This window comes from Trachypithecus francoisi, unplaced genomic scaffold (genome assembly GCF_009764315.1).
Source record: "Trachypithecus francoisi isolate TF-2019V2 unplaced genomic scaffold, Tfra_2.0 Lachesis_group2, whole genome shotgun sequence".
Classification (NCBI taxonomy): Eukaryota; Metazoa; Chordata; class Mammalia; order Primates; family Cercopithecidae; genus Trachypithecus; species Trachypithecus francoisi.
In genome coordinates this window covers 132,356,427-132,381,654 of record NW_022681465.1, presented here as the reverse complement: position 1 = coordinate 132,381,654, position 25,228 = coordinate 132,356,427, and the positions used below count along the sequence as shown (strand labels likewise).

Below are 25,228 nucleotides of genomic sequence, written 5' to 3'. Positions count from 1 at the left end.
TCACATTAAAAACAAAATTATTGTTACAGCCATCATAGTGGGTGTGAGGTGGTGTCTCACTATGGTTGGATTTGCATTTCCCTAACAACTGATGATGTTGAGCATCTTTTTATGTGCTTATTGGCTATTTTTATATTTTCTTTGGATAAATGTGCATTTATTTCCTTTATTCATTTTTAATTGGGTTTTCTTTATGTTGTTGTAAGAGTTATTTATATATTCTGGGTACTAAACCTTTATTAGATTTCTGATTTGCAGATATGTTTTCCTATTCTGTGGGTTGTCTTTTCACTTTCTTGATAGTGTGCTTTGATGCACAAAAGTTTTTACTTTGATGAAGTCCAAGTTTTTTCTTTTTCTTTTCTTGTGCCTCTGGTGTAATATTTAAGAAACCTCTGCCTAATCCAAGGTCATGAAGATTAACACCTATGTTATTAAAATGAAGTTCTGAAGAAGCTGGACTTATATGGTTATGGTAAATGTATCTTCAAAAACTCTTGAAGGAAAAAGCAATGAAATCTACACTAAATTATTGAAGAAGTCAAAATAACAAATGCACTTATGGATAATGTTGAAAGTCTCAAAAATGTACTAGCTTCATTGCAGTCTGAAAAATCCAGTTTGAAAGTGAGATTTCAGAGCTTCAGCCGAAACTTAGTCATTACTAAACTGCATCAATAAAATAAAATGATTATGCAAGATTCAATTTAAAGTGATTTACTATGGAAAGAGAAAAATCTTTCCAAAGCAGATGAAAAAAATCAGTCATGCATCTGAAGTGCTAGACATCTTCAGAATCCTAGCCAAAATCTCTCTCTCTGTCTCTCTGTCTCTCTCTCTCTGTTTTTGAGACAGGGCCTCTCTCTTTGTTGCTCAAGATGGAGTGCAGTGGCATGGTCACAGCTCACTGTAGCCTCAACCTCCTGGGCTCAAATGATCCTCCCACCTCAGCCTCCCAAGTAGCTGGGACCACAAGCATGCACCACTATACATAGCTAATATATTTTTTAAATTATTTTTTGTGGAGACAGGGTCTCCCTGTGTTGCTCAGGCTGGTCTCAAACTCCTGGGCTCAAGAGATCCTCCTGTCTTGGCCTCCCAAAGTGTTAAGATTATAGGTGTGAGCTACTACACCCAGCCCAAATTAAAATTCTTCTAGAAAAAGCAGAAAAAGCCATTCGGTCTTATAAATTATCATGAGGGAAAAAAAGCTCTTGATAGTTGGTTGAGAGGTCTATTGGCTGAGAAAAACTTTTATAACTTAAGCAAATAAAATCCGTACCTCAGAGAAATAAGGATTTAGGAAGAACTTAAGTTTCAGCTTTTTAAAAAGTATCTCTATGTCCCTCATATTCCAAAAGGAAAATTTGGCTGAGGCATGGGAAGTACTAGGATCCCTGATACCAAGACAGCGGAGCATTAGGCTGGGACGGCTCAGGGATCCAAGATCTGTGCCTCATGTGAACCAGATTCCTCCATCAGGCCAACTCCACCAGGACACATAAATTCCTCCACAGCAACAGGGAAAGTTTCTCCTGGTGCTCCTTTGCTGCCTTCTTTCAGTGATATTCAATGCTCAAGACCTTCTTTTGATGATGTTGAGAGACATGCACCTTCAGAAATGGAGACCAATAGGTAAGTCAATGCACATGATCTTGGTCCTTTAATTACGCCAGATTCAACCTTTTCACCTAGACAGGAAGCAGCTGCCCAGGCTCTGTTCTTCTACCTCATCTTCCTGTCAGACGGCACAGATGTGTCCCAGGGGAATGTTCCTGAGAAGCAAACCTTCTGTCATGCTCTCTTCTCTGGAAAGCCATCATGGACCTCCCCAAGGATTCTTTCCTCGGGGATGGCCATGGCTCAGCACATCCTTCACTGGCCACAAAAAATGTGTCTTCACAAGTACTAGATTTTGTCTTCTGTTCACACAACTTGAAAACAGAAGCAATGCACCTTCAGAATTGATCATGCCTCCCAAGAAGCCTACTTCCAAAGATCAGAATCATAAAATGCATTTTTGCTTTCTTCATAAGCAATTTTGATATTTTCTGTCAGTTTCATTGCTATTAAGTGATCATTCCGTGCTTCAAATGAAAGCTAGAGAGAATTACAATTCTTATGATACTATTTTATAACTGTAGATTACCTAAATGTGAATTTTTAAGCAAATTGTTTCCATTTTATTCTATTTGTATGTAATTATACTATTTTTCTTGTTAAGTCCACTAAAATAATTCATAAACACAGCAAAAACTTTGTCTTCTAATATAATTTTGAATATTTTTCTTTTAGTTTTATTGCTATTAAGTGATTATATAAGTACTCAAGTGGAAACATGATAGAATTATAATTCTCAGGATAGTGTTTTACAAACACACATCGTATAAATGGAAGTTTTGTTAGTAAATTGCCTCCATTTTATTTGATTTCTGCATAAAATACATTCTTTTCAACATTGCTATTTAACAAGTCTCTTCTGTTGGTCCAGAAAAATAGCAATAATCTTCTGTTTTTCAATTTCTCTTTAGTTTCTCTGTAGTAGTTACGTGATTACACAATTGCTCAAATGGAAGCTCAATAGAATTATCATTTTTAGGATAGTATTTATGAATTTATTTTCAAGTGAATTTTATTTTCTTCAATCTCTAAATAGTATGAAGACAGCATTTCAATTGCTGATGTTTAACAAGTCCCCAGTAACACAAACTGTAGTTGCAGTAAGAGCAGTTGTGTAAGTAAACACATGGAGACATTTGAAATTCAGTTTATTTCTGTATATAGCAGGGGCTGAATTTACTCTAAATAATTAATATATTTATCTAAACAAATGTCAGTTTAAAAAGAGCTGTCTTAAAATAACTTCCTCTCCTGGGTGACTTAAAAGAGGCAATCTAGGAGAAAACTACATTCTTTTATTCTGTCAACCATGCTATGGATCCTTAGGGACCTGGGTTTTCTTTTAGGGATCAAAATCTTACACCTATTAAAGGCCAAACATGGCTAGGCATGGTGGCTCACACCTGTAATCCCAGCACTTTGGGAAGCCAAGATAGAAAGATTGCTTGAGCTCAGGAATTAAAGACCACCCTGGGCAACAAAGTGAGACCCTGTCTCCACAAAAAAACCAAAATATTAGCTGAGTGAGTGGTGCGTGCCTGTGATCCCATCTACTCAGGAGGCTGAGGAAGGAGGATCGCTTGAGCCCCAGATGTCAAGGCTGCAGTGAACTATAATTTTGCCAGCACACTCCAGCCTGTGGGTAACAGAGCCAGACCCTGTGTCAATGTTTTTTTTTAAAAACGGCAAAACATACCTTTAAAATAGAGGGGGAAAAATCTGCCTATAATCTACTTTAAGTCTTCTGTGAGGTAGTATTGCACACTGATAGCTAAGATTGAAAATTCACTGTGGAAGGCAATAGAAAAAAGCAGGTAACAATTTTTTTTCACACTGACAGTCTGTTTCTCACATATACAGGCCCTCTTTTAAGGGGTTCTTTGTCTTAATGTTAGCAACTACTACAGTTTGTGTCCCTGCAGTTGCCCAAGAAATGTTGAGTGAATTTCATTTTGAACCCAGAGATACTAATTAAACTTATTTTAAGTGATGTTTTAAAGATGAAAAAGGACCAATGACTATGTATTTCTCCACAAACGATGAATAAAATAGTTTTCAGAAAGTTTGGAGTGGGTGCTTAAAACCATATTCGGGGGGTGGCTTGATTTTTCAAATTTCCTGTGGCCACATTTTGGATTACTTCAATTCCAATGTGATACAAAATTTGGAGAAATTGAAAAGAAATTTTATAAAAATTATAATGAGGAAATATACAGCATAGAAGAGTAAATGGGAGACAGACTAAAGCATTAAAAGTACAGATTCCAGAACTGTCCAGTACAGCAGCCACTAGCCACATGTGGCTACTGAGCATTCGAAATATGGCTAGCATGGACTGAGATACATTGTGAGTATAAAGTACACAATGGATTTAACATGATTTAGTATAAAGAAAATTCTGTGAAATCTCTCTGTTTTCCCCCACCGGAACTCTACTTTTGCATTCAGACAGGCAGGGGATGCCTCATCCTTTGAATACTGGCACATTAAGAGCAGTCACATAGGTAAGGACTGAACACAAGCACTACAAGACAGGAGGTTAAGCAAGATCTAAAAATGAAGGTGATCAACAAGAACGGTTATTTTTTCTTTTCCAGGAAAAAAGAATGGAAGAAACAGAAGGTACTGGGCACAATGTATCAAACACTGTGTTTTGAATGACTCCAGATTCTATGACTGCCTGGAGGGGTTTTGCTGGATCAGTGCAATGTCATGTGATTATTGGAAATTATTCTCTTTTTTCAAGAATTTTTCAAGAATTAGGTTAAGTTAGATTTGAGCAAACTTAATTACCTTGCCAGTCATTTGTTTTTCAGAAACATAATAATCTATGTATTTGATTCAATTAGTAGAAGGCCCATGGGTTGTTTCGTAAATCACAAGTGTAAAATAGAGACTCTAAAAGTCATTTATTGAGCAATTACCACTTCTAGGCAATGACCTTGTGAGAGAAATACCATTATGCCTATTTTACTAATATGAGAAATGAATCAAAAAGAGGTGAAGTAACTTGTTCAAAGAAATACACCAAGTTGGGGAGCTGATTTGTACCCACAAATGGTTCTTCATTAATTCTCTTTCTTTTTTTTTTTTTTTGAGGTGGAGTCTCGCTCTGTCGCCTGGACTGGAGTGCAGTGGCCAGATCTCAGCTCACTGCAAGCTCCGCCTCCCAGGTTCACGCCATTCTCCTGCCTCAGCCTCCTGAGTAGCTGGGACTACAGGCGCCCGCCACCTCGCCCGGCTCGTTTTTGTATTTTAGTAGAGATGGGGTTTCACCGTGTTAGCCAGGATGGTCTCGATCTCTTGACCTCGTGATCCGCCCATCTCGGCCTCCCAAAGTGCTGGGATTACAGGCTTGAGCCACCGCGCCCGGCCTAATTCTCTTTCAGCTGAGGAAGATAATTTCAAATGTAAGCATATGTCCTGATTTTATCTTGTGTACATCATATTAAAACTCAGAAGGACTGGTTAGCCAATCGACATCATCCTTCAAACTTCTCTCCCTCTCTCCCTTCACTCAATCTAGTCAACAATTAGAAGACAGAATCGAAGTGTGATTTGTTGATACCTGAAAAGACTATGATGACTGAAGGAACTGTAGAGTACGCTAGATCACAAAAAATAATTCCTGCATGTTGATGGTGAGGGTTCAGTTCTCGTTCTCCCCATCACAATTCTGTGTATATGCCATCAGGACAAACGCTTGCAAATCTAGGCAAACTGCTGATTGTGGGAGGGTAGGGCGGAGTGGAGAATGAATCAGCTGTTAAGGTAAATCATCTGTTCAACTGTTAACCCCAGGCAAGCACAAAAACCCACAGAATATTATGAAAGAATATGCTTAAGCACTAGATGTTTTTAGGAATTCTAGAAACAAAGACTGATATAGCACTTGTTATAGACTATTTTTTTTTTTTGAGCGGTTTTAGGTTCACAGCAAAACTGAAAGGTACATAGATGGCTGGGTGCAGTGGCTCACACCTATAATCCCAGCACTTTGGGAGGCAGAGGCAGGCACATCACTTGAGGCCAGGAGTTCGAGACCAGCTTGGCCAAAATGGCAAAACTCCCTCTCTACTAAAAATACAAAAATTAGGCGGACGATAGTAGCACATGCCTGTAATCCCGGCTACTTGGGAGGCTGAGGCAGGAGGATTGCTTGAATCCAGGGAGGGAGAGGTTACAGTGAGCCGAGATTGCACCACTGCACCCCAGCCTGGGTGACACGGTGAGACTCCCTCTCCAAAAAAAAAAAAGACACAGAGATTTCCCATATATCCACTACCCCATTCAGGAACAGCCTCTCCTACTACCAACATCCCCCATTAGAGTGGTACGTTTGTTACAATCGATGAACTTGTACTGACATATCATTATCACCCAAATATTATTAAACAATCTCTCCTTTTCTTACTTTTTTTGTGGTATTAGAAAATTTAAAATTACACATATGTGGCTTGTATTATATTTCTATCAGACAATGTTGCTCTAGAATCAGCCTGCCTGGGTGTTAAATCCTCCACAAACCTGAGGTGTGACCTTACACACTTAACATCACTATGTCTCAGTTTCCTTAAGTGCACAATGGGCTTAAATTTAGACAATACTTTAAGGCAGTGGTCCCCATCCTTTTTGGCACCAGGAATCACGTTTCTTGGAAGACAATTTTTCCTCGGAACGGGGTGGGGGTGGGGGAATGGTTTCGGGATGAAATTGTCCCATCTCCGGTTCTCATAAGGAGTGCCCAGCCTAAATCCCTCGCATGCGCAGTTCACGATAGGGTTCCTGTTCCCGCTCCTATGAGAATCTAATGCCACCACTGATCTGATGGGGCAGAGCTCAGTCGGTAATGCTCACATGCCACGCTCACCTCCTGCTGTGCGGCCCGCTTCCTTTCTGTGGCCCAAGGGTTGGGGACCCCTGCTTTAAAGGGTTAAGAGCATTTCTTAGACATACTGATGTTGGCATGTGCCAGTGTTTAGTAATAATAGCAAGGGTACCAGCAAAATTATCAAAGAGTGAGCCTGTTCAGAGACAGAACAGAACTGGAAGTGGGATATAGTTGAAAAATGGAAGGATCACTAGAAAAGTTTATTAAAACACACACAAACAAAAACAATACAAAACAAGCAGGCAACTAGTTAATGTTTAAAGTTACATTTTCCAGGGTCATGAAAGCATCATTCCTATGTCAGTTGTTACAGAGGAAATCTGGAGGAAATAGTGCCAGATGGCAGGTATGCTGACCTGGCAGGTATGATGTCAGGTATTGATTGAAAATAAAAATAAATACATCTACAAAGCAAGGACAGTGATACATCTGTGGCTGTTAACTGGAATCTTAGGTTTTCATCCCCCAGCCTTGTTGAGGATGCAGAAACCAAATTAAGCCAACATCAGAGGCAGAGCACCAAGCAACAAAATCTGATTTTAAACAGATTGCTGCCAGTGATTTTCTCAAACCGTAAGTAAAACACAGAATCTATAGTTTGCCCATTTTTTTGTTTTGAGACAAAAAGTTTTGATACCCGTAAGGTTGTGAGAATTAAATAAAATATCACATCTATTATATTTACATGCATTAATAATAGCTTTTATTATTAAAATGTTAATTGGGAATATTATTATGGGAAAGTCATGAGGATAAAAAAGTTATAGGTTAGATTCACCATGTTTAAAATAATAATACGGCTGTGCGCAGTGGCTCACGCCTGTAATCCCAGCACTTTGGGAAGGCCAAGACGGGTGGATCACGAGGTCAGGAGATCGAGACCAGCCTGGCCAACGTGATGAAACCCCGTCTGTAATAAAAATACAAAAAAATTAGCTGAGCATGGTGGCACGTACCTGTAGTCCCAGCTACTCGGGAAGCTGAGGCAGGAGAATCGCTTGAACCTAGGAGGCGAAGGTTGCAGTGAGCCAAGATCGTGCCACTGCACTCTAGCCTGGCAACAGAGTGAGACTCCGTCTCAAAATACTACTACTACTACTAATAATAATAATAATTGTGAATTACATCAAAATTGGCATTAAAATATAATCAGATTCAGAAAGATTAATTTTTTCTTAGAGTCAGGTTCCCATTCTGTCACCCAGGCTAGAGTGCAGTGGCATGCTCATTGCTCACTGCAGCCTTGAACTCCTGGGCTCAAGTGATTCTCACATCTCAGTCTCCTGAGTAGCTGGGACTATAGGCATGCGCCATCACTCCTGACTAAGTTTTTCTATTTTTAATAGAGATAGGGTCTCACTTTGTTGGCCAGGCTGGTCTGGAACTCCTGGCCTGAAGTGATCCTCCTGTCTTAGCCTCCCAAAGTGCTGGGATTCCAGGAGTAAGCCACCACACCCAACCTCAGAAAGAGTAATTTTAAGAAAAAAATTAATGTAGAAATTACTGTTGATTTAAAATACGGAGCATTTCAAGATTGGAGAGTCGTGAACTAATGTGGAACTATTTAATACTTTTTACATTTGCTAGTAGCAGTGACAGCAGAAAATACGTTTCCAGGTGGTAGAATTTAAAATTAATGTAAATCCAAAGAGCTAAGATATGAGTGGAAAGGAAGAAAATGAGTGATTTTCTTACGGATAAAATGTGACTATCATTAAAAAACAGAGTGGGTGAATGAATAATAAATTAACTAGAATATTAAGAGAAGGAAAAGAGTAATATTGAGACTTGTTAGGAAAATAATTAACACTGTTAACTGTCAGTATAAAATCACTTCAGGAGTGGCTAATAGGCCTACAGAGAGGATCTCATCCCTGAGAACCCTCCCCAGTACACAGGGGCCAGCTCAGGCAGAACCTGATCCCTTAGGCAGAACTGATTGGTTCAGAGAAGAACATGTGGCCTAAATGAGGCCAATAAGATTCCATCTCGGGAGTTTGGAATTTGGAGCTGAGCAATACAGAAACTGGGAGTCAGAGTCATATAAATGGCAGTGTTCTTGAGAGAAGGTCTGTGGATCTAGAATTTATTGTTGAGGATCTTGAATTCGCCTTGGCTCCTAGTTCAACAACAGGCATAACTGCGTCTGGTACTGTGCCCTTTCTAATACTGCTCTCCTGCTTCCTCTCCACAACCCCCTTTAGGCTCAAGCTAGCATGTTTAAGTTTCTGTTATTTAAAACCATAAATAATATTTCAAAACAAGTCACTTGAGGTAATATTTATACAGTATCAAGAAAAAATTTACTACTTTGATGTTTTCAATAAAATTCTACATACTAAATGTAAATTAGATTCTATAAAATGTATTTAAGTGTGAATGATGAAGCTCTGAAAATTCCAGGAGAGATAAATGCAAATATCAGGGAAATAATAATAGCTATCAATAAAGAGAAAGAACATGAATTTTCCATTTGGTTTTATGGACTACATGATTCTTATGTTTCTCATTTTGCAAATGGAAGATTGATGGAAACTGTCAAAATCTAGCCCAGGCCTATAGGCTGTTGTTTGAGAACTATTAAACCATAGAGGCTATGAAATACAGAACATATTTATCTTTTTGTCTTTTGGCTATTCAATAAACTCATTTTTACAAATTTGGAATTGAGGTCAGGGGAAATTGATTGCCTCAAGGTCAGGAGGGTAATTTTAGGCAAGGCGGCTTCTAGAACCCTGTCTAATGCTCTTTGGAAATAAACACATTGCTAAAGAAATGTCTCCTGAAGATTGGAAGCATAATGAATAAAACAAGGTAGCCTATTCATTACAGATATCTTATTGGTAATCAAAGCTTGCCTTGTTGTGTTGTAAATGTTTAGATTGTAACTGTCTAGACATTTCATTAATATTTATTGAAGCATGGGAGATATTAATTTGTTCACTTATGAGTCACTGTGGATGTAAAAAAACAAATAAATGAAATTACCCTCATAATGTTAAATACTACAACATAACAATTTGATGTTCTTTTTTAAGATTTCAAAGTGAATGTTGATTAGAGAGCAATACATTATGCTAAAATTTTCATCTCAGAAATAGTTTCATTAGTCTATAATTTGTTGGTTGGGACATTGTAATTATTATTCCATAAGTAAGAAGATACTATCTCTAATGCACATGATTTTGGATATAAAAGAGAAGCACACATTTTATTGTTCCTATTAAAACTGTGCATGGGACATGATGGAAGGTCTGTTCCACCCTTCGACTGTGGGAAAATTGCTACTCTATATTCTTCTCTATAAATCATAATGAAATTAAATGAATGTAGATATTCTGCCACCCTGCAATCTTTACTAACTTTGAAATTTTCATTTTATTTACTAAATAAAGAAAACTAATATATTAATCTGTGTCAAAGAAAAGTAGGATCAGTTTTTTATAATGAGTACATATTATCATTATTATTTTTGAGATGGAGTTTCACTCTTGTTGCCCAGGTTGTAGTGCAATGGTGCAATCTTGGCTCACTGCAACCTCTCCCTCCTGGGTTCAAGCTATTCTCCTGCCTCAGCCTCCCAAGGAACTGGGATTACAGGTGCCTGCCACCATGCCCAGCTAATTTTTTGTATTTTTAGTAGAGATGGGTTTCACCATGTTGGCCAGGCTGGTCTCAAATTCCTGACCTCAGGTGAACCACCCGCCTCTGACTCCCAAAGTGCTGGGATTACAGGCGTGAGCCACCACACCCAGCCGAGTACATGTTATTTTTATAAATGAGAGAAAATGCATTTTACTGTCAGAAAAAGTGGAATCAAATCATGACAATGTTTTCCACTCCTGTTGGTAACTTTTCAACCCTATATTTAGGTTATGCTTGCTATATCATATATATTTATTTTGTTTTGTTTGCTATATCATATACAGATATGTTTTGTTTTCAAGATGAAAACAAAAAATTGCCTTTTTTTTCTCATTGTAAAAGTAATACAGAGATTTCCAGTTCCAAGACAGTTCCAGTTGTACGTCTCCCTATTCTTCTGCTAAGTATAGCTAAAAACCCTGGACAGTCTATGTAAAGTAAATATAAGGGGACTCTGGAAGGTAGAAATAAGGCAGATTGGCTATTTACCTTAAAAGACAGGCTAGCAAATTCCTTGGGATTTCTTTTTGCTTCATATATCCCAGACTGGGTACTGGCAATACAGGCAACCTAGAAATGCCAGGGGGTTCATATAACGCTCCCCCCATCCCTACCCCGAGCCTGCTCTCTCTAGACAAAGGACCAGGAAGGAATAGCCTAGTAAGACAGAAAGCATTTAGTTAATAACCACCTGTGCAGAAAAGTTACCATGGGAGGCCTGAGCCTGCTATCCTTAGAAATTCTTGCTTGCAAGATTGGTCTTTGGCTGGCATCTGGGAACATCCTACTGTTCCTACACAGATATGAAACTTTCCCCAAATGATAAGAATGGCTCACTGAGCCTAGACTGTTGGCAAACAATGTAGCTTCTGCTGCACAGCTGCTTTCCTTCTGAGAGTCTGCAATTTTGATAGGTGCAAGACAGTGGGTATCTACATGATTGACACAGTTGTCTGTGTCCCCCTCCAAATCTCATCTTGAATTGTAATTCCCATAATTCCTACATGTCGAGGGAGGGTCCTGATAGGAGGTGATTGGATCATAGGGGTGGTTTCCCCCATGCTCTTCTTGTGATAGTGAGTGAGTTCTCATGAGATCTGATGATTTTCTAAGGGTCTGAATTTCCCCTGCTTGGACATACTCTCTTGCTGCCATGTGAAGAAAGTCCTTGCTTCCCCTTCACCTTCTGCCATGATTGTTAAGTTTCCTAAGGCCAACCCAGACATGTGGAACTGTGAGTCAATTACATCTCTTTCCTTTATAAACTACCCAGTCTTGGGCAGTTCTTTATAGCAGCAGCAGTGAAATGGACTGATACAATAATCAACTGTCCCCAAAACCTAGGGCAGAGTCTCTAATAATCTTTCTTTATAGACACGATTCATGCCTGTTGTCACAGTCCCCTGTTAACAAAATTAAGTGTGCTCTGTATAATTTCCCTGGGAGAGAATCCTTAGAATCTTGTGCTTGGTTTCCTCCAGACTTCATTCCATGAGGCTATTCCTTTTGCTCATTTTATTTGTGACTGCAACTATATGCTGAGTCCTGTGAGTCCTAGTGAAACGCTGAACCTGGGAGTGTTCTTGGAGACCCCTGACACACTGCCATACTCCAACCAAATACCACAGAAAAAAGGAGTGGTCCCACCCCCACCAATCAGTAGTAGCTGAATGGGAAGCCTAGACTTTCACCCTTGATGGACTTGATAGAACCACCCCACCAGGCTGGTTTCAGAGAAGGCTGAGTGGAAACCAAACTTTCACCATCTTCCAGTGGTAATGAGTCCCCCACACATCCTCCGAAGTGTCATTGGAGGCCACATGAGGATGTAACAGTGAAACAGCAAAAGAACTGACATAACTAATCAACTTTTTAAAGGGACCTTTACTCATTCCTGCATGTAGGCTAGGATAATTTTAGAACACTGAGATAATACGCAAAAACAGCAATCACGTAGTTTTAAAAACTAACTCTAGGATTAAAGGAGAAGTATTTAAGCAGCTAACTATATTTTGTTAAAGATTTATAGGAACATTTGTCATGTGACAAAGAAGTTCCCAACCACTTTGGACCCTCACTGGTGCCCAGATGTCTGTGGTTATTGGTCATCTCTTGATCTCAACTCCCTCCTCGTCCCCTTACCCTGAACATAAAAAGAGCCTAAAATGTGTACTGACTTAAGATGGTACTTTAGAATGATGGCCCACCATCTTTTCAGTTAGCTGGCTATCTGAATAAATCTGCTTTTCCTTCCACCAACCATCATTTTTCATGTCTGGCTTTCAAGCAGTGAGCAGCTGAGCCTAGGTTCAGTTACATAGGGCAGTAATGAGGCATCCCTCTCCCTCCCAACCAGGGTGGTATCAGTGGAGGCCTAGTGGGGAGCCTGAACTCCCAACCCTGCCTAGCAGTAATGAGATGCCTTCCCCCCCACAACCTAGGTTGTCAAAGGAGGCCTGATGGAGAGCTTTGACTTTCTCCCCAGTCAGAGAGGTTGAAGGTGGCATCTCCCTTCTCGTAACAATTCAGTGTCAGAGGAGGCCTGCTGAAACAGAACATTTAATAAGATTTAGCACCAAGATAATACAGATGTTGGAATGATGTTATCCTAGTCTACATGATAAGGGTTTTAAAGCAGTCATCATAAAATGCTTCAAAGAACAACTAAGAGCATGCTCAAATTGAATAAAAAGTCTTAGCAAAGGAATAGAAGGTATAAAGAAAAAATAGATGGAGATTTTAGAACTGAAAAATACAATATCCCAAAAAATTCAGTGGATGGAAGAATGGAGGGGACAGAAGAAAGAATCAATGAACCTGAAGATAGAACAAGAGAAGTTATCTAATCTGAACAATGGAGAAAAAATAGACCGAAATAAAATGAACTGAGGTTCAGGGACCTGTAGACTATACCAAAATATCTAACATTTGCGCTATCAGAGCCCTGGAAGGAGAGGAGAAAGAGGGTAGACCTCAAAAAGTATTTAAAGAACTCATGTTTGAAAATTGCCCAAATTTGACTAAAGACATAAGCTTACAGATTAAAGAAGCTGAGTGAACCCCAAACAAACACAAATAAATCCCCACCATGACACATCATTAGTCAAACTTTTGAAAACTAAAGACAAAAAAATAAAAATATTGAAAGCAGTAAAAGGGAAACAATGGCTTATGAGTAGAGTAGAAAACAATTAGAATGACACAGGATTTCTCATCTAAAACATTGGAGTCTAGAAGAAGCACATTTTTCAAGTGCCAAAAGAAAAGAACAGCCAGCCCAGAATTCTATATCCAGTGAAAATATGCTTCAGGAATAAAGGGGAAATCAAGACATTCTAAAATGAAGGAAGACTAAGAGCTTTTGTTGCTTGCTGACCTACTGTGATGGTTAATTTTAGATGTCAATCTGACTTGATTAAGGAATACCTAGAAACCTGGTAAAGCATTATTTTTGGGTGTGCCTGTGAAGATGCTTCCAGCCAAGATTACTGTGTGAGTCTGAGTGGACTAGCTGGGGGAGACCCAACGCAATGTGGGCAGGCACCATCCAATCTGCTAGGGTTTCAGAAAGAACAAAAACAGAGTGAATGTGTCATTCTATCTGCTGGAACTGGAATGTGCTTTTTCCTTCCTTGTCCTAGGAAAACAACTCCAGGCTCCCTAGGCCTTTGAACTCTAGGACTTATACCAGAGTCACCCTCCCTCCCCAACCAACTGGCTTCTTAAACCTTTGTCCTTAGACTAGGAGTTACATCACCAACTTCACTGGTTCTGCAGCCTTGGAGCTTAGACCCTGCCACACTACCAGCATCCCAGAGCCTCCAGTTTGCAGATGACCTGTCGAGGGATTTCTCAGCCTCCACAATTGTGTGAGCCAATCCCTCTAATAAATCCCTTTATACTTCACTTGAACTAGTAACATGTTATCGCTAATTCATTGTTTTAAGTTATGGAAATATAGTGTAATACCTAGAGCAACCACCACAAAATTTTACAAAGAGATATACTGAAAAACACTGCAGACAAATCAAAATGGAATTCTAAAATAATATTCAAGAAATCAATAGAAAAACAAGAAAAAATAGAAAAGCTAAAAATAGAAGCAACAAACAGAAAACAAAATATGGGTTGGAAGACTTAAGTCTCAACAGATTACGAATTACCTTACAAACAAATAGTCTACTTTATTTCTAAAAGGCAAAACTCAGAAACAACTAAAATGCCCAGTAAGTGAATGGCTAGACAGATTGTCGTAAATCCACACAGGGAATCCTACTCAGTCATAAAAAGAAATGAACCATTGATACACAAAATAGTTTGACTGGATATCAAGGGCCTTATGATGAAAGAAGAGGCTGATCTCAAAACATTTATACTGTATGATTCCATTTACATAATATTCTGGAAATGACAAAATTATAGATGTAGAAAACAGATTAGTGGCCAGTGATTAGGAGCGGTCAGAGGAATGGGAATGGATGTGAGTACAAAGAAGTAACACAAGTGCTATATTTGTGGTGATGGAACAGTTCTTTGTGTTGATCATAGTGGTAATTACATGAATCTGCATGTGATAAAATGGCGTAGAGCTATAAGTACACTCATTGCATCAATGTCAATTTTCTGGTTTTGATGTACTACAGTGATGTAAGATGCAATTCACTGGGAAAAACTGAGTGAAGGGTACAAATGACTTTTCTTTTCGCAGAAGTTTATAATAATTAAAGATTATAATTATAAAGTAATGTAAGTATAATTATAAATAGAAGTATATTTATAATTATAATTATCATTTATAAGTATACAATCTTTATTTTTAAATAATTGTAGATTTTAAATAATTGTAGATTTAGATAACTGTAGATTCCCAGGAGAATCTACAATTATCTAAAAATAGAGTTAAAAAAGCCTCATAAAAGACCAGGCATGGTGGCTCATGCCTGTAATTCCCAGCACTTTGAGAGGCCAAGATGGGTGAATTGTTTGAGTTCAGGAGTTTGAGACCAGTGTGGGCAACATGGCAAAACTCTGCCCTAGAAAAACAACATGCACACAAAATTAGCTGGATGTGTTGGCGCGTACCTGTAGTTTAAGCTACTCGAAATGCTGACGTGGATCACCTGAGCCTGGCACTTCAAGGTTGCAGTGAGCCATGATGGTGCTGCTGCACGCCAGCCTGAGTAATGGAGCAAGATCAAAAAAAAAAAATCACATAAACTATACATATGTGTATGTGTGTGTACAAAGTCTAGAAAAGCAATGATAGGCTCTACAAAAAGTTAGCAGAGTTATGAATATATCCGTATTACTTGAATATTTTTTAAAGAATACCTTTATGAACTTCTCATATAAAAAAAGTAATGTAAAATCATTGTAAAAAATTCAGATATACATAGAAACATAAATAAGATGAAAATCGCCTGTTCTACGATGCCACAGATAATTTCATTAATTCACCTAACAAATATTTACTGAGTACATTCTACAGAGCTATGATCTATCACGATTTTAGTGTGCATTTCAGAACTTTCCCGTACCTCCAGAGTTATATACAAATTGTAATCATTCATTGATATGTATTGTTACAAGCGTAATACGTACAGCTGGCCTTCTGGATCCACAGGTTCCAAAACTATGGATTCGATCAACCTTGGGTCGAAAGTATTAGGGGAAAAAACCAAAGATAATAAGACAACAATAAAAAATAATGGAAGTAAAAGCAATACAATATACCAACTATTTACATAGCATTTCCATTGTATTAGATATTATAAGTAATTGAGAGATGATTTAAAGTATATGAAAGAATGTGTATAGGTTATATGCAAATACTATGCTATTTCATATGAGGGACTTGAGCATCCTCAGATTTTGTTATTTGTTGGAGGTCCTAGAACCAATCCCCTACCAATACCAAAGGACAACTGTTATATAATAAGCTCTTATTACTTAACGTTCATTATTCATTCATTTAGCATATATTTATTGAGCACCTATATTAGCCAATATCATGCTAGGTTCTGAGAATAGAAAGGTGAATAAATTGTTTCCTAACAAAATTTACTGATACGGTTTGTCTTCGTGTCCCCACCCAAATCTCATCTCAAATTATAATCCCCACGTGTTGAGGGAGGGACTTGGTGGGAGGTGACTGGATCATGGGGGTGGTTTCCTCCATGCTGTTCTCATGATAGTGAGGAGATCTCATGAGATCTGAGGGTTTAAAAGTGGCAGTTTCCCCTGCGTGCGTGCTCTCTCTCTCTCCTGCTCCCATGTAAGACATGCCTTGCTTCCCCTTCACCTTATTCCATGATTGTAAGTTTCCTGAGGCCTCCCTAGCCCTGTGGAACTGTGAGTCAATTAAACCTCTTTTATTTAGAAATTACCCAGTCTCAGGTAGCATCTTTATAGCAATGTGAAAAGTAATATGCTTATAATATAGTGGTAGAGAATATCACTATGAGGTCAGATCGAGACCACCCTGGCTAACACGGTGAAACCCTGTCTCTACTAAAAAATACAAAAAACTAGACAGGCGAGGTGGCGGGCGCCTGTAGTCCCAGCTACTCAGGAGGCTGAGGCAGGAGAATGGCGTGAACCCGGGAGGTGGAGCTTGCAGTGAGCTGAGATCCGGCCACTGCAGTCCAGCCTGGGCCATAGAGCAAGACCCCGTCTCAAAAAAAAAAAAAAAAAGAAATAATATTTCCAAGAAGTATAAAACTATAGATTATGTCAAGTTCAGACAACTGTAAACAATGTTCTGAATATTCATCTGTGAAAGGAAAGGGTGATGGCTATGATGGCAAGATACCGTGGCATGTTTATTATTGATGGGAATGAGCCAGTACAGAGGTTAAAAATACAAGAGCAAGAGAAGGGAATCCTGGATTTATAGAAAGCTTCCTTAGAATAAAAAAGCCAGAGACCAAGTGAGAGGGTTGGCTTCAAATAGAAGGGAACTGCCTCAACTGAAATAAGTAAAAGTGAGGATGACTGAAAATATAGCTTAGTTTGTAGATTTAGAGGTTTGAAGAATTGCCAAAATATGGGACAATGTCATCTGCCTAGAGCAAAGGCGTATGTTGCAAGTTCTGAGGTTTGAAGAGAATGGAGTTTTTAAGTATTAGTTTGAGGAAAACATGCTGAATAGAGAAGGGCAATAACTGGGCATGCTTCATTAAGAACCTGTATTCTGTCACATGGGGCAGATTCTAAATATTTTCAGCTCTCTTATTGCAGGCAAGATAAAGGCAAATGAGTAGGTCTTAGAAGAGAGAGAGACAAACTTCTAAAGGGAACTAAATTTTTAAAGAGGATTGTCTTCCAACTGGGAAGAGAGGGAAAGCTTTATGAGAGGAGTAGATCTGAGCTGGGCAAGAGAAGATACTTGCTAGAGAAAGAAAATGGCCAAAGAGAGAAAAGGGGAGAAAAAGTCTGGGGGAGATGGAAATAAAAGCAGAGTAGAGGTGGATTTCTGGCCTAGGTGCAGGAATGTCCTTTTGTCTTCCAAAGCAAATGTGGTCTTAGTAATATTAACAGTTTATCATCTGATGTTGTGAAATTGTTTCTATACATTTTTTAGACTCTTGGACCTGACAATCTATGGAGGAATTCCCAGGCATCTTTAGCTGCTACAGAGATGACTGAATGAAGGACAAGTATATTATCCTCCACACATTAAAAGAGAGGCTCCAGGGAGCAACAGAAGGCAAAAGTTTTTTTTTTTTTTTTTTTTTTTTTTGAAACAGTCTTGCTCTGTCACCCAGGATGGAGTGCAGTGGCATGATCTTGGCTCACTGCAACCTCCACCTCCCAGGTTCCAGCGATTCTCATGCCTCAGCCTCCCGAGTAGCTAGGGTTACAGAACATGTCACCACACCTAGCTAATTTTTGTATTTTTAGTAGAGACGGGGCTTCACCATATTGGCCAGGCTGGTCTTGAACTCCTGACCTCTAGTGATCTGCCTGCCTTAGCCTCCCAAAGTGCTGGGATTACAGGCATGAGCCACCGTGCCCGGCCAACATTTATCATTTGTGTTGAGACTATTCCAACCTTTCTCCTCTATTTTGAAATATAAAATAAATTATTGACTACTATAGTCACCCTACTGTGCTGTGGAACACTACAACGTATTTCTTCTGTCTAACCGTATTTTCGCTCCTTTTAACTTCTCTTCATCTCCCTCTCCCTCTGTATCCTTCCCAGCCTCTGGTAACCACAATTTTACTCTATCTCCATGGAGTCAACTTTTTTAGCTCTCCCACATATGAGCACCTAACTTCAAAGTAAGACCCACAACCATGCAGCTATTCCTAGAAAATGATTTGAGAAAATGCTTGAAAATGTTGGTCTGGGCAATGATTTTTTTTTAAATTAAGACTTTCTTCTGAAGAAAAGGGCATACTTTTCACTGAGCAGATACTCATGCATTACTAGTGCAGCCAAAAATTATCAAAAAGTAGAGAAGAATGCAAAATAGCGTGTGCCTCTTAACTAAAGAACTGTTAAGATACAAAACTTGGCTCTTTGCTGCCTTTCCCTCACTGCCAAGAGGGAAACGTGAATTAGTTACATTGCCGTCGTGCTCACTGGGAGTTCGCTATATGGACCAGATGGGGCCTGCTCTGAATTTCCTTTCAAGTCTGACATTCTTTTATCAGCGTTTGTGTAACCGGCTTTCCTTGCATTCAGAGGAAAGGCGGTATGGAAGTATGGATGGGAAGGTTGGGACGATTCGATACAGTATGGTAACCTCGATCGCAGCTCTCCTATGAGACTTGCTTCCTGGATTCTGAGTCACTGAAGCTTGCCCCTTCTCTTTCCTGACCCTCTTCCGTTTCCCCTTAGATTGGAGATTTTCCTCAGATTCTAAGTCTCTGAAATTATTAGTGTTCGCAGTCCCTGGGCCCATGGAGGGGTCTCAAGTCTCAAAGATCACCTTTTAAGCTTCATTCGAAACATGATATGGCCACACGAATCCTAGCCCTCAATCTCACGAAGACTTCAGGACACCTGGGGAAGGCAGCACACCCAGTTCCGACACTACTAGAGACGTCACACGCCGCAGCACCCACCAGCTCCCGGCCCAGAGCGAGCGCACGCGCAGAACGAGAGAGCAGTACCCAGGGATTGGGGCTATCTGCACAACGGTTACAGCCTGGGAAAAGCCTGGCTTCTTCGTGGCTTTGTGGGGATCCCGCACAGCGGCCATCTGATTAGCACCCGAAGAGATTCAAAGGAAGCAGCTGTTCAGTCCTCAGCACATTTCCGTTTCAAACCACCCACTTCCGGTTTTTCAGCCGGTTCCGGTCCCGCCTTTCACTTCCGGTTGCTTTCGGTCTCGCAGCGGCCGGTTTCTGCGTCCGCTGCAGCTGGTTCCACCGCGCTCCAGGTGAGGGGTTGCGGGGCACCCTGGCGCGCTCCCCATGGAGACGCTGTTGGGGCTCGGGGACAGTGGCTTTGCCGCCCGCGCGGCGTGGCTTGCACTGCGGCGGGCTGGGGATAGTGTCTGTCCTAGTCCGACGCCCAGGGCCCTAGCCCCGGCCCACTTAGTCGCGGGGGCTGCTGTCCTCCTATCCAGCGGTCTTGCCTATTTCTAGAGCTTTCTGTTTCCCAGTGGGTTTTGCGTCCCTAGACTTCATTCCTCCATCTTCTCAGGCTTGTCCATCCCTCCTCTCACCCTCCGTGTTGAAAGCATCCCGACCTTTTTGGTCTGGAGTCTCCACCTGCCTCCTCATGCTACCCTAAATCAGTCAGCACAGCCCCCCACGCTGCATCACGTCGCAGTTGTTGCTGGTGTGCAGTTCTTGCCTTGAATTCTTAGTGCTTCACGGTTACCTTTTGCTGGGATTGTTGAAAGTTAGCCTCCCATTAATTCCCAAAGTGTTATTTTTACTGCTATACTTTAAAATTTCTTCATTTGCCACTTTTTAGGTTTGTGGTCCCGGGCAAGTTTAATTTCTTTTCAGGTTTCTCATTTGTATAATGAGGACAACAGCTATTGGTTCAGGATTGTAAAGATTCAGTGAGATAATTAAATTGTTTAGCATGTTGTTATTCCATCATGAACACTATTCGTATTGCATTTTACAGTTTACAAAGTGCTGTCACAGGTTACTTCATGCCTTAACACTACTCCTGTCCAGTGAATATTAGTAGCCTCATCTTGTTGAAAAGACTGAGGTCGAGAGGTAGATTGACTAGGCAAAGTCAACGCAGTATGTTAGGCAGAACTCGAACGTAAACAGATATTCTTGACCCTAGGTTGACCATATAGAAGTGTGTTCTTTGCTTGCTTGTTTGGGTTTGCCAACTTCACTCCTCCCCAACCCCCAAATCGTTTCTCAGTTTATAAGTCTGATGGGATCTGAAATGATGCAAAATACTAAGAAAGAAGGTTAAATGTGAAAGCAAAATAGCTCATGCGTTTATGTCACACTGCTTCGTTGGTGTAAATGGTCTTAATAATGATGAAATAAGGTTCAGTAACTTTTAAACAAATCTTAAAGACATATGCATTTACAATTTTTATGGTGTTTGTTTTGCTTGGCCCTTTAAGGCATTTGCCAACTTGGAATTTCCACTTGTGGGATAGGTGCTTTATAACGTTTTTAATGCTGCTTTATTTACCATATAAAGCCCATACCCTCTGGCATTTTTTTTTAAGGCTGAAAACATTGAAGAGCCTGTAGCACTGGCTCTCAAATTTGAGCATGCATCAGAGGTGAGGAGGATGGACCTTGTTAAAACACAGATTCCTAAGTCCCTTGTCTCCGCCCCAATTACATTTCTACCAAATTACCAAGTGAGGTCAATGCTGTTGGTTGGCCCAGAGACCACGCTTTGAAAACCACTAGTCTAGAAGAGCAATGACTTGTCCAGAGTCACCTGGAACTCAGATGATCTCACTCCAAACTCTGCGCTACTACTCATCACAGTATATGCGATATTAGTGCTGGTTGCCTTTCTAGCTCTGGTAGGATTCCCTTTTATTCTTACCTCTTACAGAAAGTATTTCAACTGTATTTCGGTTTAACTCAAAAGGTCCACTTTTAATTGAAGAATATAACATTTGTTACAGTTCTGTGTAAAATGGAATACATTACCCTAAGCTAACACACTTGCTGTACGTTTTCAGTAGAACACATTGTAAACATAGGAGTAAGTATACATTTTTAGTTCATATTTGTATTCATATATGAGTACATATAAAAGTGAATTTATGGTGCTCTCTTGTACTAATTGGCCTCTTAGTAGGAGACACTGTTTTCAAATTATTTTTGGATGCTTAAATTAAAAATTTGCCCTCTTTCTTGCAGTTGGTCCTAATAGTTGCATGAAGAGTGCAATCAAATGTTTCATCAAATAAGTGAAAGCATTGGAAATACCAATATGTTGAGATTAGAAAATCCAGTTCTCTGGACTCTGGGAGGAATGAGTTTTATGAAAAGTAGAAAGCTTTATGCAGGACGAGACATATGTTTGGTTATTTACATTAGTAGCAGCCACTATATAATCTTTGTGTGCTTAGTTCTGTGTCCGTGGGTTTTGTATTTACTGACTGATATGGTTTGGCTGTGTCCCTACCTAAATCTCAACTTGAATTGTGTCTCCCAGAATTCCCACTTGTTGTGGGAGGGACCCAGTGGGAGGTAATTGAATCATGGGGGCCAGTCTTTCCTGTGCTATTCTTGTGATAGTGAATAAGTCTCATGAGATCTGATGGGTTTATCGGGGTTTCCCCTTTTGCTTCTTCCTCATTCTCTCTTGCCATTGCCATGTAAAAAGTGCTTTTTACCTTCTGCCATAATTCTGAGGCCTCCCTAGCCATTGTGGAACTGTAACTAGCTGGGGTTACAGGCTCCCACCACCACACCTAGCTAATTTTTTTTGTATTTTTAGTAGAGATGGGGTTTCACCATGTTGGCCAGGCTAATCTTGAACTCCTGACCTCAGGTGAGCCACCTGCCTCAGCCTCCAAAGTTCTGGGATTACAGGCGTGAGCCACTTTGGCCAGCTTCAGGTATGTCTTAGTCGGCAGCGTGAAAACAGACTAATACCGTAAATTTGTACCAGTAGAGTGGAGCATTGCTGAAAAGATACCCGAAAATGTGGAAGCAACTTTGGAACTGGGTAACAGGCAGAGGTTGGAACAGTTTGGAGGGCTCAGAAGACGGGAAAATGTAGAAAGTTTGGAACTTCCTAGAGACTTGTTGAATGACTTTGCCCAAAATTCTGATAGCGACATGGACAATAAGGTCCTGGCTGAGGTGGTCTCAAATGGAGATGAGGAACTTGTTGGGTACTGGAGTAAAAGTGATTCTTGTTATATATTAGCAAAGATACTGGTGACACTTTGCCCCACCCTAGAAATTTGTGGAACTTTGAACTTCAGAAAAATGATTTAGGGTATCTGGCAGAAGAAATTTCTAGGCAGCAAAGCACTCGAGGTGATTTGGGGACTGTTAAAGGCACTCAGTTTTATAAGGGAAGCAGAGCATAGAAGTTTGGAAAATTTGCAACCTGACTATGCAAAAGAAAAGAAAAACTCATTTTCTGGGGAGAAATTCAAGCTGGCTGCAGAAATTTGCATAAGTAGCAAGGAGCCTAATGTTAATCCCCAAGACCTAGGGGAAAATGTCTCCAGGATATGTCAAAGACCTTCATGGCAGCCCCTCCCATCACAGGCCTGGCTGTCTAGGAAGGAAAAAAGGTTTCGTGGGCTGGGACAAGGGTCCCCATGCTGTGTGCAGCCTAGGGACTTGGTGCCCTGTTTCCCAACCACTCCAGCCATGACTGAAAGGGGCCAATGTACAGCTTGGACTGTGACTTCAGAGGGTGGAAGCCTCAAGTCTTGGTAGCTTCCATATGGTGTTGAGCCTGTGGGTACACAGAAGTCAAGAATTGAGGTTTGGGCCGGGCGCGGTGGCTCAAGCCTGTAATCCCAGCACTTTGGGAGGCCGAGACGGGCGGATCACGAGGTCAGGAGATCGAGACCATCCTGGCTAACACGGTGAAACCCCGTCTCTACTAAAAATACAAAAAACTAGCCGGGCGAGGTGGCGGGCGCCTGTAGTCCCAGCTACTCCGGAGGCTGAGGCAGGAGAATGGCGTAAAACCCGGGAGGCGGAGCTTGCAGTGAGCTGAGATCCGGCCACTGCACTCCAGCCTGGACGAAAGAGCAAGACTCCGTCTCAAAAAAAAAAAAAAAAAAAAAAAAGAATTGAGGTTTGGCAACGTGTGCCTAGATTTCAGAAGATATATGGAAACACCTGGATGCCCTGGCAAAAGTTTGCTACAGGGGTGGGGCCCTCATGGGGAACCTCTGCCAGGGCAGTGCGGACGGGAATTGTGGGGTCGGAGCCCCCATACAGAGTCCCTAGTGGGGCACTGCCTAGTGGGGCTGTGAGAAGAGGACCACCATCCTCCAGATCCCAGAATGGCAGATCTAATGACAGCTTGTACCGTGCACCTGGAAAATCCGCAGACTCTCAATGCCAGCCCGTAAAAGCAGCTGGGAGGGAAGGTGTACCTTGCAAAGCCACAGGGGTAAAGCTGCCCAAGACCATAGGAACCCACCTCTTGCATCAGCGTGACCTGAATGTGAGATCTGGAGTCAAAGGAGATCATTTCGGACCTTTAAAATTTGACTGCCCACTGGATTTCAGACTTGCATGGGCTCTGTAACTGCTTTGTTTTGGCCAATTTCTCCCATTTGGAATGGCTGTATTTACCCAATACCTATACCCTCTGTACCAAGGAAGTAACTAGCTTTCTTTTGATTTTACAGGCTCATAGGTGGAAAGGACTTGCCTGGTCTTAGATGAGACTTTGGACTGTGGACTTTTAGGTTAATGCTGAAATGAATTAAGACTTTGGGGGACTGTTGGGAAGGCATGATTGGTTTTGAAATGTGAGGACATGAGATTTGGAGGGGCCAGGGGCAGAATGATATGGTTTGGCTCTGTGCCTACCAAAATCTCAACTTGAATTGTATCTCCCATAATTCCCATGTGTTATGAGAGGGACCCAGGGGAAGGTAATTGAATCATGGGGGCCAGTCTTTCCTGTGCTATTCTCGTGATAGTGACTAAGTTTCATGAGATCTGATGGGTTTATCAGGGGTTTCTGCTTTTGCTTCTTCCTCATTCTCTCTTGCCACTGCCATGTAAGAAGTGCTTTTTGCCTTCCACCATGATTTTGAGAGCCTCCCCAGCCATTCTTGAACTGTAAAGTCCAATTAAACCTCTTTCTCTTCCCAGTCTTGATTATGTCTTTATTGGCAGTGTGAAAACAGGCTAATACACTGATCTTTGATGTCTTAACCCTTGTACTTTCAACTGAAGAGAGAGAATTGTGGAGGAGAAGAAACCTAAGATTTAGTTAGAAGACCTGTTCTGTAACTAGCTTTGTGTCTATGTGCAGATTACATAGCCTCTCAAAACTGCTGTTTCCTTAATTGTAAAAGAGGGGAAACTTATCAAATTCCTTTCTCTAATGAGATTGTGTAAAAACTTCAATTCATAAAATATGAAACAAATAATGGCTCTTTACTGTTTATTTAGCACAGTGCCTGCCTGGAACATAATAAACTTTCAGTTTAAAAAGATTTTTGTTTAACCAATACTTAATTTATGTAGTGTTTACTAGGTGCTAGGCACTATGTAACTTGTAAATGTTAATTAATTTAATCCTCATAAGAGCCCTAAGAAGTAGGTAGTATCATCATTCCTATTTTACAGATGAGGAAACCTAGGCACTGAGAGTCAAGTAACTTCTCAAAGTCAGATAGCTAAGTGGGAGAGATCCGGAATCTGAACCCAGGTCATCTGGCTCTAGAGTCTGTGTTCTTAACTACACCACATTACCTTTCAAATGTTAAATGAACGTTGATGGTCTGTCAGGGAAGGACTTGCCTGTAGCATCAACCTGACCAAATAGAGCAGGAGGAATGGTAGGTCATAATTGCACATTTCCAGTTGAACAGAGTCAGAGTATTAAAAAGTAGTAACTCTAAGCCAAAAATTAGGAGTGTGGTGGAATTTAACTTTGAGTCCTAGGATCTTTTGGTG

At 40.5% G+C, this 25,228-nt stretch overlaps 1 protein-coding gene and 1 long non-coding RNA gene across 2 annotated transcripts in view; one reads left to right on the top strand and one right to left on the bottom strand.

The window, feature by feature from the left end:
* Positions 1–1,103: 1,103 nt before the first annotated feature.
* Positions 1,104–19,463, bottom strand: LOC117065541. Its single transcript, XR_004429961.1, has 3 exons — positions 19,280–19,463; positions 15,239–15,332; positions 1,104–1,613 (listed from the first exon to the last, which is right to left on the bottom strand). It is a non-coding gene; the product is annotated as an uncharacterized LOC117065541 (long non-coding RNA).
* UBLCP1 (ubiquitin like domain containing CTD phosphatase 1) overlaps positions 19,449–25,228 on the top strand; it is a 22,810-nt gene continuing 17,030 nt past the window's right edge. Inside the window, exon 1 of the mRNA XM_033180428.1 lies at positions 19,449–19,548. The gene's annotated coding sequence lies outside the window, so the exon portion shown is untranslated. The remainder of the gene's footprint in view (positions 19,549–25,228) is intronic.